This window comes from Rhincodon typus, chromosome 14 (genome assembly GCF_021869965.1).
Source record: "Rhincodon typus isolate 14 chromosome 14, sRhiTyp1.1, whole genome shotgun sequence".
In the NCBI taxonomy this organism is placed as follows: domain Eukaryota; kingdom Metazoa; phylum Chordata; class Chondrichthyes; order Orectolobiformes; family Rhincodontidae; genus Rhincodon; species Rhincodon typus.
In genome coordinates, this window is record NC_063345.1 from 47,678,843 (window position 1) to 47,690,995 (window position 12,153).

Below are 12,153 nucleotides of genomic sequence, written 5' to 3' on the forward strand. Positions count from 1 at the left end.
ATCAACATACTCATTTTCTTCCAAATTTCATGTGGACAAATTGTCAATCTGGTCTTTAGTCAGTCCCCTGGGCTGATCATTCTCCATCATTGAGCAGAAAGAAATGAGCAAGTCTAAGTATGCGCGAAGTATCACTTTCTTTAAGACCAAGTCAACCTCGATTTTGCTGACCTTCTCTTCTCATAGCTCTAGTTCACTGCCATTCTGCTATTCCCTGCCTGTTGCTTGCTTATTACGCTTCAGAAGCCATGCCTGGGGATTCACAATTCAGAAATATCCTGTACTTGATTTTGGCCCCTGTTGCTAGATTCAGAATCACTGTCACTGCCCACTAAGGAACTTAGATCCCCAGCCATCATTATTCGGCGTAATATTGTTGGGAAGTCAACTGAGGTGGCCTATCCAAGACCTGAATCAGATATCCTGCAAAAAGGAATGCGAATGGTGCTGACCTAAGTTCACACCCATGTTTGTTCAGAGTGGGAGAATGTGTGCCTGAGCCCATCCCGCTCACTTTCATATACAACAGTGTTGTCGGATGTTTGGGGTCATGACTGGATCCTGTTGTCTGTCCTATCTCTATCTGTATTTTCACCAGGTCTCACCCTTCTCACGTGCAGGTCTAACATAATGGTCGGTGATTGGCACCCGCTACAGAGGGATCACTGATGACAGTCTCTGAAGAGTCAACAGCTTCCTGGGAAGGTTCTCTAGGTTCATTTGGCTCAAGAACAGAAACATGATTAGTTACTTCAGACTTCACGCCATCTCCAACCCGAATCTGTCTGGACACAATATGTTGTCTAGTTCTAAAACTTCCTTCTGTTCCACTTCCTGAAATGGATCTATTAGACCACTGGGATAGCCCCTGATATCGTGATCTACTCATCCGCTCACTGACAGTGGATGCAAAAGACTTCATTTGGTCTTCGTTCTAGATGACCTCCAGCATTCTGGTCTTCTACTTCTTCCACTTCTTGGGGGACCTTGATGTTGGGCTTGAATTTCAAGCTCACATCTCTAAAGTTCATACCTGTTCTCATAAAGATAACTCTCCATTTGATCCTCGAGTTTGTCTCGTTCCAGTTAACTATCATGAAGAAGGTAAAGTTGTAGTAACAATCTTTTCCTTGGGGTAGATTTCTCATATCTATCCATCATTATGATTCAATCTCATTCTAATCCCAGCCAGAATTCATGTGGGAATACATGTTAACTCATGTCACACCTAAACTTTCCCTCTAAAAGTGGCCATCCTATCCCTGTGGTCATCAAAGTGATTACTATGCTAAACTTTTATGCAATTGGTTGCTTCCAAGGATCCACTGGGGACTATGTGGGATCTCTTTTGACCTACGAATGTTTCAAAGCTGTTGGTGATGCAATTTTTGACAGATCAAGTTGCTTCATTGTGACGAGGTCAATACTACAGTTTAGGTAGTAGGCTGTGCTGGCTTGGCCCTAGTGCAGGGTACTATAGACCATACACATATTTCTATTGCTGAGGTCAGCTGCATTATGATATGGCACTGTCAGAGCAAAGGATTCCGTTCCATCACTGCACAATTTAGCTGTGATCACTGTACCACATCTTAGAAGTCTGTGCCAGGTACCCTGGGAGCTGCCATGATGTCTATATTCTTGAGAGCTCCAATGTTCTTGTTTATTTCAAAGGTTGATGTCTTATAAGGCTGAGTACTGAGAGACAGGTCTACCCTCTGCAAACATTGCTGATGATTCGGTGCATAACCCCCTTACTAAGGCCAAGGGTAAATACAGTGCATTATAGTGCAGACAGAGTATGCTGCATAATCCTAGCCTGCTGTACTTTACACAACCAGGAGGCAAACAAGCGATGTGGTGAATGCTGAAGAATGGGGAAAGCAGCTGCAGTGTTCTGAGCTGTGAGATGAGGATATTGAGCAGGAAAGTTCCCATCAAGCAGGAGGTACATTACCTTCAGCATGATCAAGCGGTGCAGCATCAAGCATGACAGTTCAGACAGGACTTCATTGATGCCTGGTTCCAATAGATAAGAGCTGAGGACAGTGTTCACTCATTAGCAGTGAATTAGTTGTTTCTCAAAAGGCAAGCAGCTACTGTCTATTCCCAGAAACAAATGCGGCTTTTATTTGTTTGTTTTTTTTTCACTTTTGCTATTTCTAAATTAAAGTGAGTGCTTTCAATCATTTGAAGGCTTTCCAATATGTAACGTTCTTACATTGAACAATGTTACACAATGCTAAATATTAGGGAAAGAATAGCAATCCCTTAAATAGGGTCATAAGATGGGATGACAATAAGGACAAGAAAACCTATGTAGATTCATTCTTACAGCCACAGTTGTAATGTCTGTCAATCAGTCAGGGGATGATATAAAGTAACAATACATTTATGAGAATAGACTTGTGTTTATAATGAAGTGCCAATTGTACCACCTATGTGCCCTCAGAAGCATTTTATTTTTGTTCCCCTTCTGAAATGCGCACAGTAAAGGGCAGTTCCTGGCTGTCAGCGCTTAACCTGGTGCACAGCTGGGCTTTAAAACTGCCACTGGTGACAGGAATCTCAGGAGGTAGTGACAACTACTTTAGCCAGTGCTAAGTGCATGATAGCACAAGTGGGATGCCATAGAGGTGCAGCAAATTGCTATTGAGGTGAGCAGTGGAGAGTAATGTGAGAAAATCCACGAGGGTCATGCACCAAACTTCCTGAAATTGACACGAAGCTGATTTCTGGTAAAATGCAGCCCTCTACCAATAGAAAACATCAAAATTAACTTATTAATTCAACTTCTTGACTGGCATTAGAGGCTGTTGATTGTTTCGACCACTTGTAACTTAATGAGCTTCTGTGAAAGTTAGTGCCATAAGAGTTTTAGGAATTGATTTTCCTCTGTAATTTGTATCAGTCACTTTCTATCTGTAAATAAAAAGCAAAACTCCACTTCCTATCTGTATTTTTCTGTTGTTCAGACATATTTTAACTGACTATTTCAGTTTCTTCTAGCTTATAAGCATGGTCATTTTCTCTTTTCTCAATTTCTTGTTAACTCATGCATACAATTTCTGTACATGTCCCTGTTAACCATGTTTCTAACACAATAACTTTCCACTTCCGGATCTATTCACCACTGACCATGGGTTTAAATTTCTGCAAGATTATTGAACATCAGCAGAAAATTCGCTGAATTCCCAGAGAAACAGGATATGAGTTGTTAATGCTATCTCACTAAGGTTTTCACTGATCTTTCAATTAAGATACTGCACTGCAGAACCCCTACAAAAATTCATTCCTGGTGATACCCACCAGTAAAACCATAATCCTAAGTGTTTTCCATAAACTCTGCTGGACCCAGTAGTCTGACAGAAATTCTGTTGATGCTTTCTTTGTGTCTTCATTATTTAATCTCCAAAGAGCTTTACCTTTTTTCTAATACTTCTTGCCTGCTGTTCCTGCTAATATTCCACAGATAACTACAATTTTATCCAATATAATGCACTCATTCTTAAACAAGCAAGTTACTTAACCTCTTCAAGTTTCAACTTCACATTCAAGCTATGATTCAAAAGCATATCAGGCTCAATATTGCACCTGCTTGGAGAAGTGGTTTTCTCCCAAGTTACTAATCAATGTAATTTGCATAACATTGAATTTAAAAAATGCCATGAACTCACACAACTTCATGTTTTAAAAAGAAATCTTTTCAAATGTTTGTTTAATAGCATTTCTTGATACATTTAAAAGCAATAACTGTGCGCACTTTGATTAATTAAGCTATATATGCACTTATCACAAAAAATAAGCAGTTTTAATCACAGTGTCAAAAACGTTACATTAGGTATCTCAACTTCAAATGACTAAAATGCTTTTAAAAAATACACAAAGTCTTTTCTTAATTAGATTGGGATTGAGTAGTCAGTTTCTTACTAAATTTTTAGTAAAACCCACATACTAACGTTTTTAAAACATCTGTGCCCTTCTTCCCACAGAAGCAATTTAATCTTCAGAGTCTCCTTGGAGATCTGCAGTCAAATGGAATTAGCAGAATCTCATAATCCAGATGAACTCAACTTGCAATTGGGGCAATGTTTATTTAAACAAACACATAGGATTGTGGAAACTCAATTTGTGCTGAATACAATTTGCACTTTGAGTTCCTTTTTTTGTATAAATTACACTAATCTCAGGCAAATTGCATTGATAAAGTGAACTGAAATTAACTGAGAGCTCTGCCCCAAATCCTACGTAGAGCTAAAATATTTTCCTCATATTGACAATTAAAGAACTTTCTTTTAACATGAACAATAAGAATTAAAGACTCATTTTTGGAAGAAATAGCAGTGATGTACAGCACAGAATCCTAAACTTCTGATCTAATTACATTGTCAGAGCCGGTAGACTAATAACAAATGCCTTCAGTACATATTCCCAGTTGGATTAAGGGATCAACTCCAGAGCAAGACATGTGCAACAATGAAGTTGAAATGATTGCAGGACACTGAAATCATTTGGAGCACTGGTATCAAGATTTAATACTGATGCATTACCCAGGTTATAAGGACCATAGATTGTCCACAGTTGTAGGACATGTGAAGGAACAGAGTAGAGCGCAAAAGAGAGTTGGAAATAAATGGAGAAGGCTCATATAAAAAGACAGACCAGGACTGAAAAGGAATTGAGAAAGCACAGATAGCATGGATATAGAATTACACGATAGTGAAAATCTGATTATACCAAATCAAATCGACATAGAACAGAAATTAGATGAAGGATGAAATACTAGAAGGTCAGGCTTCAAGCAAAACTTGCAGAAATATTTGCATCATTTATAACTACGGGTGAAGTGCCTAATGACTGGAAGGTGGCTAATGTTGTACCTTTGTTTAAGAAAGGTTGTAAGGAGAAACTGGGGAACTATATATCTGTAAGTCCGACTTCGGTTGTGGGTAAATTGTTGGAGATGATTATAAAAGATAGGATTTATGGACATTTACAGATGCAAAAATTAATTAGGGATAGTCAGCATAGTTTTGTGCAAGGAATAATGTTCCTCAGAAATTTGATTGAATTTGTGGAGGAAGTTACAAAAATGTTGATGATTGCAGAGCAGTGGACGTTGTTTATTTGGATTTCAGTAAAGATTTTGACAAGGTTCGGCATGGTAGACTAAACAGTAAAGTTAGGCCACCTGGGATTCAGGGTGAGCTTGCCAATTGGATACATAATTGGCTTACCGGCAGGATACAGAGAGTAATGGTGGAGGGTTGTTTTTCAGACTGGAGGGCTGTGACCAGTGGTGTTCCACAGGGATCGGTTCTGGGTCCTCTTTTGTTTGTCCCTTATATAAATGATTTGGATGAGAATACAGAAGGCATGGTTAGTAAGTTTGCGGATGACACCAAAATTGGTGCCATTGTAGACAGTGAAGAAGGTTGTCTAAGATTACAAAGGGATCTTGATCAAATGAGTCATTGGGCTGAAAAATGGCAGATGGAGTTCAATCTGGATAAGTGTGAGGTATTGCATCTTGGTACAATAATCAAGGGTAAGGCTTATACAATTAACGATAGGGCCTTGAGTAGTGTTGTAGAATAGAGGGACCTACAGGTGCAGGTACATAATTATTTAAAGTTTGCATCACATATAGACAGGATGGTTAAAAGGGCATTTGGCACACTTGCTTTCATTGCTCAGTCCCTTGAGTATAGGAGTATAGGAGTTGGAATGTTATATTGAGGTTGTACAGGACATTGGTGAAGTCTCTTCTGGAATACTGTGTCCAGTTCTGGTTGCCCAGTTATAGGAAGGATATTATCAAGCTGAAGAGAGTTCAGAAGAGATTTACCAGGACATTGCTGGGCATGGAAGGTTTGAGTTATAAGAAAGGTTGGCTAGGCTGGAGCTGGAGGAACACAGCAGACCAGGCAGCATCAGAGGAGCAGGAAAGCTGACGTTTTGGGTTGGGACCCGGGGGTTGAGAGATAACCTGATAGAAATTTATAAAATAATGAAAAGTATTGATAGAGTTGATGTTAGTTGTCTTTTCCTAAGATAGGGAAATTTCAAAACTAGGGGGCACATTTTTAAATTTAGAGGAGAGAGAATTAAAAAAGACATGAGGCAAATTTTTTACACAGAGGATGGTTCGCATGTGGAATGAACTTCCTGATGAAGTGGTGGATGCGGGTACAATTAAAATGTTTAAAAGACATTTGGATGGATATATGAACAGGAAAGGTTTGGAGGGATATGGGCCAGGAGCAAGCAGGTGGGACTACATTTGGGATTATGCTCAGCATGGACTGGTTGGACCGAAGGGTCTGTTTCCATGCTGTATGACTCTATGACTCTTTGCCTGGTAGGAAGTTGCGCAGGCAAAGCACGGCATGTTGTGAATCTGGCATCACCAGCCTTGAAAGCAAAACTCTTGCTGCGCAGTACAGGGGAACTGAGCTGACATATAGTCAATTATTCTGTTCAGATTCAGGAACTAAAATAGTAACGCTGAGCAGCAGGTGCAATCTAATAGCTGATGCTCTGTTTGTACCTGAGTAGTGATGTGAGATCTTGTATCCAAGATAAGTCATTTGGCTCTTTACAATGATAGCTTGAAATAATCATACAAAAGATATGAATTATCTTGCATTGAATCTTGTAAGACCTACCAAGAGTCACTACCATTTTTGAGATTATGAAGCAATTTGAGTTACAAGACTTCATTTATCCATTCAGACTGGAATGAATAAACAAGCAAACTAACTGGAAAAAGTACAAGTTTAGAAGTGCAGATGTGTGTGGGTGGAGATATGGTCATGGTTAACAGTTTACCATAAGGATAGTGCATTTTAAAAAAAACCCACAGCAATACGTATTAGAGAGAGTGATAACTAAAGCATTATAGCTCGTTCCAAGCCTGTACTGAACTATCCATCACTACAACAGCACTCTTTTATTTTGATCATTATATGCCAATTTCACCTTCATAGGCATCCAATATGTTTACACGCGAGATTTTAAGTAATTATATGTATAATAATATACATGTACTGACCTAGAAAACTAGTTAAATCCTGGCAACGAGTAAAAAATGTGTAAAAAGAAGCTGCAACTCCTGAACAGCTCTAAATAATGATCGATGATATATGCAAAGATGATCCATGATGCAAAGACAATGAGTTACACTGGAAGTGCAATGAGAAATAAGCTTGCCATAACCTTTGATATAGATTAGCAGCGCTGGTGATTTAGAAATTACCAAAGAGAGACTTCAAAGCTCACAACTGAGCAATCTTTTATATGGAGCCTTCCTTAAGATACTTTTTTTGTGACAATTGTTCTGGTGAACATACTGGCATTTTAAAGCCCACTGTAATTCTGAGGGTAAATTGCAACATTATTACAATTATAAATCATAATCTCTTTCCAAATATCTGCTCACTGTTTTGTTTTTAAAACATTAGCACTTCCATAACTATATTGACAGGAACTGTCAGGACGATACATATACTCTACAACTCCCTCATCCGCTCCACACTCCCCACTAACCCCACGACCCCCGGCACCTTTCCCTGCAACTGCAGGAGGTGCTACACCTGCCCCTACATCTCCCCCCTCACCTCCATCCAAGGCCCAAAACAAACTTTCCAAATCTGACAGGGATTCACGTGTACATCCTCCAACCTGATCTATTGTATCTGTTGGTCTCGGTGTGGCCTCCTGTACATCGGTGAGACCGAGCACGGACTTGGGGACCGATTCATGGAGCATGTGCGCTCTGTATGTGATAATCAATAACATCTTCTGGTTGCCAACCATTTTAACTCCCTCTTCCACTCCCTGTGTGACATGTTCATCCTGAGCCTCCTCCTGTACCACAATGACGCAACATGCAAACTGGAGGAACAACACCTCATATTCCACAGCAGGAGCCTACAACCCAATGGCCTCAACATAGAATTCACCAGTTTTAAAATCTCCCCACCCCCGGTCTCATCCCACATCCAACCCTCCCTCTCATCTCCGTCTCATTGATCTGACACAACTTGTCCATCTTCTTCCCCACCTATCCACCCCACCCTTCCCACTGGTCAATCCCTACCACATCCCATCTGTATCCCCCAGCCCCACTCCTCTTCCCTCTTGCCTCCTTGACCTGACACAACCTGTCCATCTTCTTTCCCGGTTATCCGCTCCTCACTTCCCACTGACCAGTCCCCACCTACCTGTATCCACCTATCGCGATCCCATCTCCCCTCCCCCAGACCCACTCATCCTCCCTCTCGCCTCCTCGACCTGCCCATTTTCTTAAATAAAAAACGAAAGAACTGCGGAAGCTGTAAATCAGGAACAAAAACAAAGTTGCTGGAAAAGCTCAGCAGGTCTGGCAGCATCTGTGAAGGAAGAATGGAATATCCTCAGAACATCCCACCTACTGTCCCCCAGCCCCAACCCTCCTCCCTCTATTTATTTCCCAGCTCCCTGCCCCCTCCCCAGTTCTGAAGAAGGATCCCGAACTGAAACGTCAACTTTCCTGCTCCCCTGATGCTTCCTGGCCTGCTGTGTTCCTCCAGCTCCACACTGTGTTGACAGGATGCATACTTTAAAGCTTATGTTGTTAGACCAGAAAGTATTCACCTTTTCTCAGAAACCAACTGCTACCAATATGGATAAAAATAACTATTCCAAAAAGGTAAGAGCTGTGAATGGCCCAGAAAAAAAGTGAGAAATTCCCAAGGATATAAGATCTTGGCAGTTCGCAGGGTACTTGGCACATTCTTCTAAGGTGTGATGCTGGTGATCACAGCTGACTTGTCCATAGATGGAATGAAATCCTCTTTTGTTAATGATGTCTTTGGCATTATGACATAATGTTTTCAACACAATGTGTGTCCAGTCCACCCTGTACCTGGAGGAAGTCAGTGATGTGACAAGGCCTGGGCTGTCCCGCTGATCTCATCATGGGGAAATGAGCTGAAGCAGCGAGATCTGGCACAAATTGCACCAGTAAAAACCTTGATCCATTGGTGAGTTGAGGATTGACGTATTACACACGGTCCCCAGTGGATCCTTGGAAGCAGCTGGTTACATAAACGTTTGACACCTTGATGGCCACTAGGATAGAATGGCCACCCACTCCTTTGGGTCATAGATCGTTGGCCAGCCGTGACCAGGATTTGTACTCCACATAGTTGGGCACTGCATCTATTTCGCATGCAGGCTAATGTGATCATGGATGTATGTTGTGTCAGTCGTTGATGAATGCAATTGCCCCTTGAAGGACCTCATATCACTTAAAAGTAGGGCCAATGTGCTCAGACAGAATACAACCACACACTCTTGATGGTCACAGCTATTACCCATTTTCATTGTGCTTTTACAAATCACATGAGGATGGAAGGTAATGAAAATCAGGCTTAGCACAGTGAATCATAGGCTCAGCCTGGTAATCAGGGACCTATCCAAACCTTCATGTCCCCTTCCTCCTTGACTACCTGTCATTCCCAACAATACAAGTTTCCACACACATCTCAGAATTGAGGCTTCATTTTGAGGTTTTTACTGGTGCAATTTGTGCCAGATCTCACTGTTTCAGCTCATTTCCCCATGATGAGATCAGTGGGACAGCCCAGGCCTTGTCACATCACTGACTTCCTCCAGGTACAGGGTGGACTGGACACACATTGTGTTGAAAACACTATGTCATAATGCCAAAGACATCATTAACAAAAGAGGATTTCATTCCATCTATGGACAAGTCAGCTGTGATCACCAGCATCACACCTTAGAAGAATATGCCAAGTACCCTGGGAATTGCCAAGATATTATATCCTTGGGAATTTCTCACTTTCTTTTCTGGGCCATTCACAGCTGTTACCTTTTTGTAATAGTTGTTTTCATCCATATTGGTAGCAGTTGGTTTCTGAGAAAAGGTGAATTGAGGCTTCATTTCCCAATATTAGCCCCTGAACCCCAGCCCTACAGCTTAGTTAATGAACTATCATGATGCACAGTGCCTCCATCAAAGCAAGGGTTGCTGGGAGCACAATGAACCCCCACCCTTCATTGCAGTCATCCATGTCCTCCAATGTGCTATTATTTCCCCTCACTTATATGTTGAGTTGCGCTCCCCCCCCACCCCCGCCTCACAATTTTTGCATCTCAGCATGCTGCCTCCAATCCACAGAAATGATTTCCACAGTCTGCAGTGTTATTGCCTAGTAAGTTGCTGGCACCTGGTTCAGGCATAACTTTCATGTAGCATGGTGCTATACTGCAATATGTCCACTATCTTGGCTAATCACTGCTGATGACCATGACAAGCTACCTGGCTTTGTGTCTGTGCTAAATGGCAAGGCAAGACGTAGCTTTTAAATTCTGAATGAAGAAGCAAAGTGCAAAGAGGCGATGCAAAGTAAAGAAAGGGCATGAAGCTATGACCACCCAATTCTGCCCAAAGTGAATGAGCACCAGTAGAGCAAAAGAGGAGCCGAGATGTACCACGTTGAATCTATGACCTGGTCCCTGGCAGCAACATTTCAATGCCAGTGCGGTTTGAAATTCAGCATTGAAATCGAGAACTGTTTTGTACATGGGTTGTAGTTGCGCCTTGAGGATGCAGAGATGCTGATATGTGTCCAATGCCAATCTCTGGGGATAGGTGGGTACAGTCAGTAACCGCCTATGGAGTTGCCCTGAGATGTTGACAACTGTTGTCCAAGGTGGAGGAGTAAGCAATGATCTGGAGTCACCAGGTTTGATTACTCTGACTTTCTTGACATATCTACTTGCTATCCAGTACATGGGAGAATAGGAAAATGCATATCAATGAGGCAAGATTAAGCACTAATGAGATGTAAATGGATGCAAATAGATCTCTTGCTGCCCACTAGCAAGATTCTTACGTTGCCATTCAAAAAATTATGTGCAGAATCAGACTTGTTTTTTTTCTGGACATCTGAACAATCTTGCCCATATTTTCCCAATTGAGTCACCAATGCCAATGTTGTTCAGGGGCTGGGAAGATTCCACAACATCTATTTCAACAGCTGAGAGTGTAGTGAACTGCCGAACTTTAGTTTGCATCCAATTGATCTTGTGGGATTTCAATTGCTAGGATACAATCTGTCTTGTTTTGCAGTCACAGCTCTGATCTGCAGATTGATTGTTTCCTGTTAATACTCACAAAAGAAATAACAATGCACAAAGCCTTCAAACAATTATATTATTGATATTTCTGCATCAGTGCTCATATCCTCACTAATGGCTATGACTTGTATGTCTGTTGTAAAGATGCTTTGAAAATGTTCCTATATCATGCAGATTTCACAGCATAATTTTGCTGATATTGTGAGACTGGCTGACCCCATCAAATACAGATCAAAGCTAAGGAACAATTGCGAGTAGCTGTATATTTCAGAAGGTCTTGCATATTACCAAATCAAAAGGCTACAGAAAGAAATTCATTAATCCTTCTGCTCCTTCAGTACCATAGTGTCAGAGTTGCACAGTACAGAAACAGACCTTTCGGTCCAATTCGTCCATGCCGACCAGATATCCTAAATTAATCTAGTCCTATTTGCCAGCATTTGGCCCTCAACCCTCCACAGCCTTCCTTTTCATGTACCCATCCGGATGCCTTTTAAATGTTGTAATTGTTGTGGAAGACGAGAAAGTGGATTCCAGGCTATTGTCAGACTGAATGGTAGAACAGGCCCAAGGATTGTATGACGTATGATGCATTCCAGTTTCCTTCATTACCTTCTGATAATACTTGCACAATAGAAATGGGATCAATTCAGAAGAGGTTAAAGGTGCTGCAGCTTCTAGACTCTTCCCAACACATTCTTGGTAACACAGTCTCTGGTGGCAATTTACCAGTCAACAGAATTTCTGTTCAATACATCTCCTAAGGATGAAGTAAATTACAGGCTGCAAACAGGATCAGGATTACGAAGGACAGTATCCAAACTGTATCAGTTGCGACGAAAACAGAACTGACCCTAGACAAGAATTTGGAGATAGTAGGAACTGCCAATGCTGGAGAATCTGAGATAACCAGGTATAGAGCTGGATGAACACAGCAGGCCAAGCAGCATCAGAGGAGCAGAAGAAGGGTCCAGACCCAAAACGTCAACTTTCCTGCTCCTCTGA

At 41.4% G+C, this 12,153-nt stretch overlaps 1 protein-coding gene and 1 pseudogene across 1 annotated transcript in view; both read right to left on the minus strand.

The window, feature by feature from the left end:
* Positions 1-12,153, minus strand: part of drp2 (dystrophin related protein 2) — a 316,071-nt gene that overhangs the window by 247,923 nt on the left and 55,995 nt on the right. The window lies entirely within an intron of this gene.
* On the minus strand, positions 28-7,818 carry LOC125484866 (annotated as a pseudogene).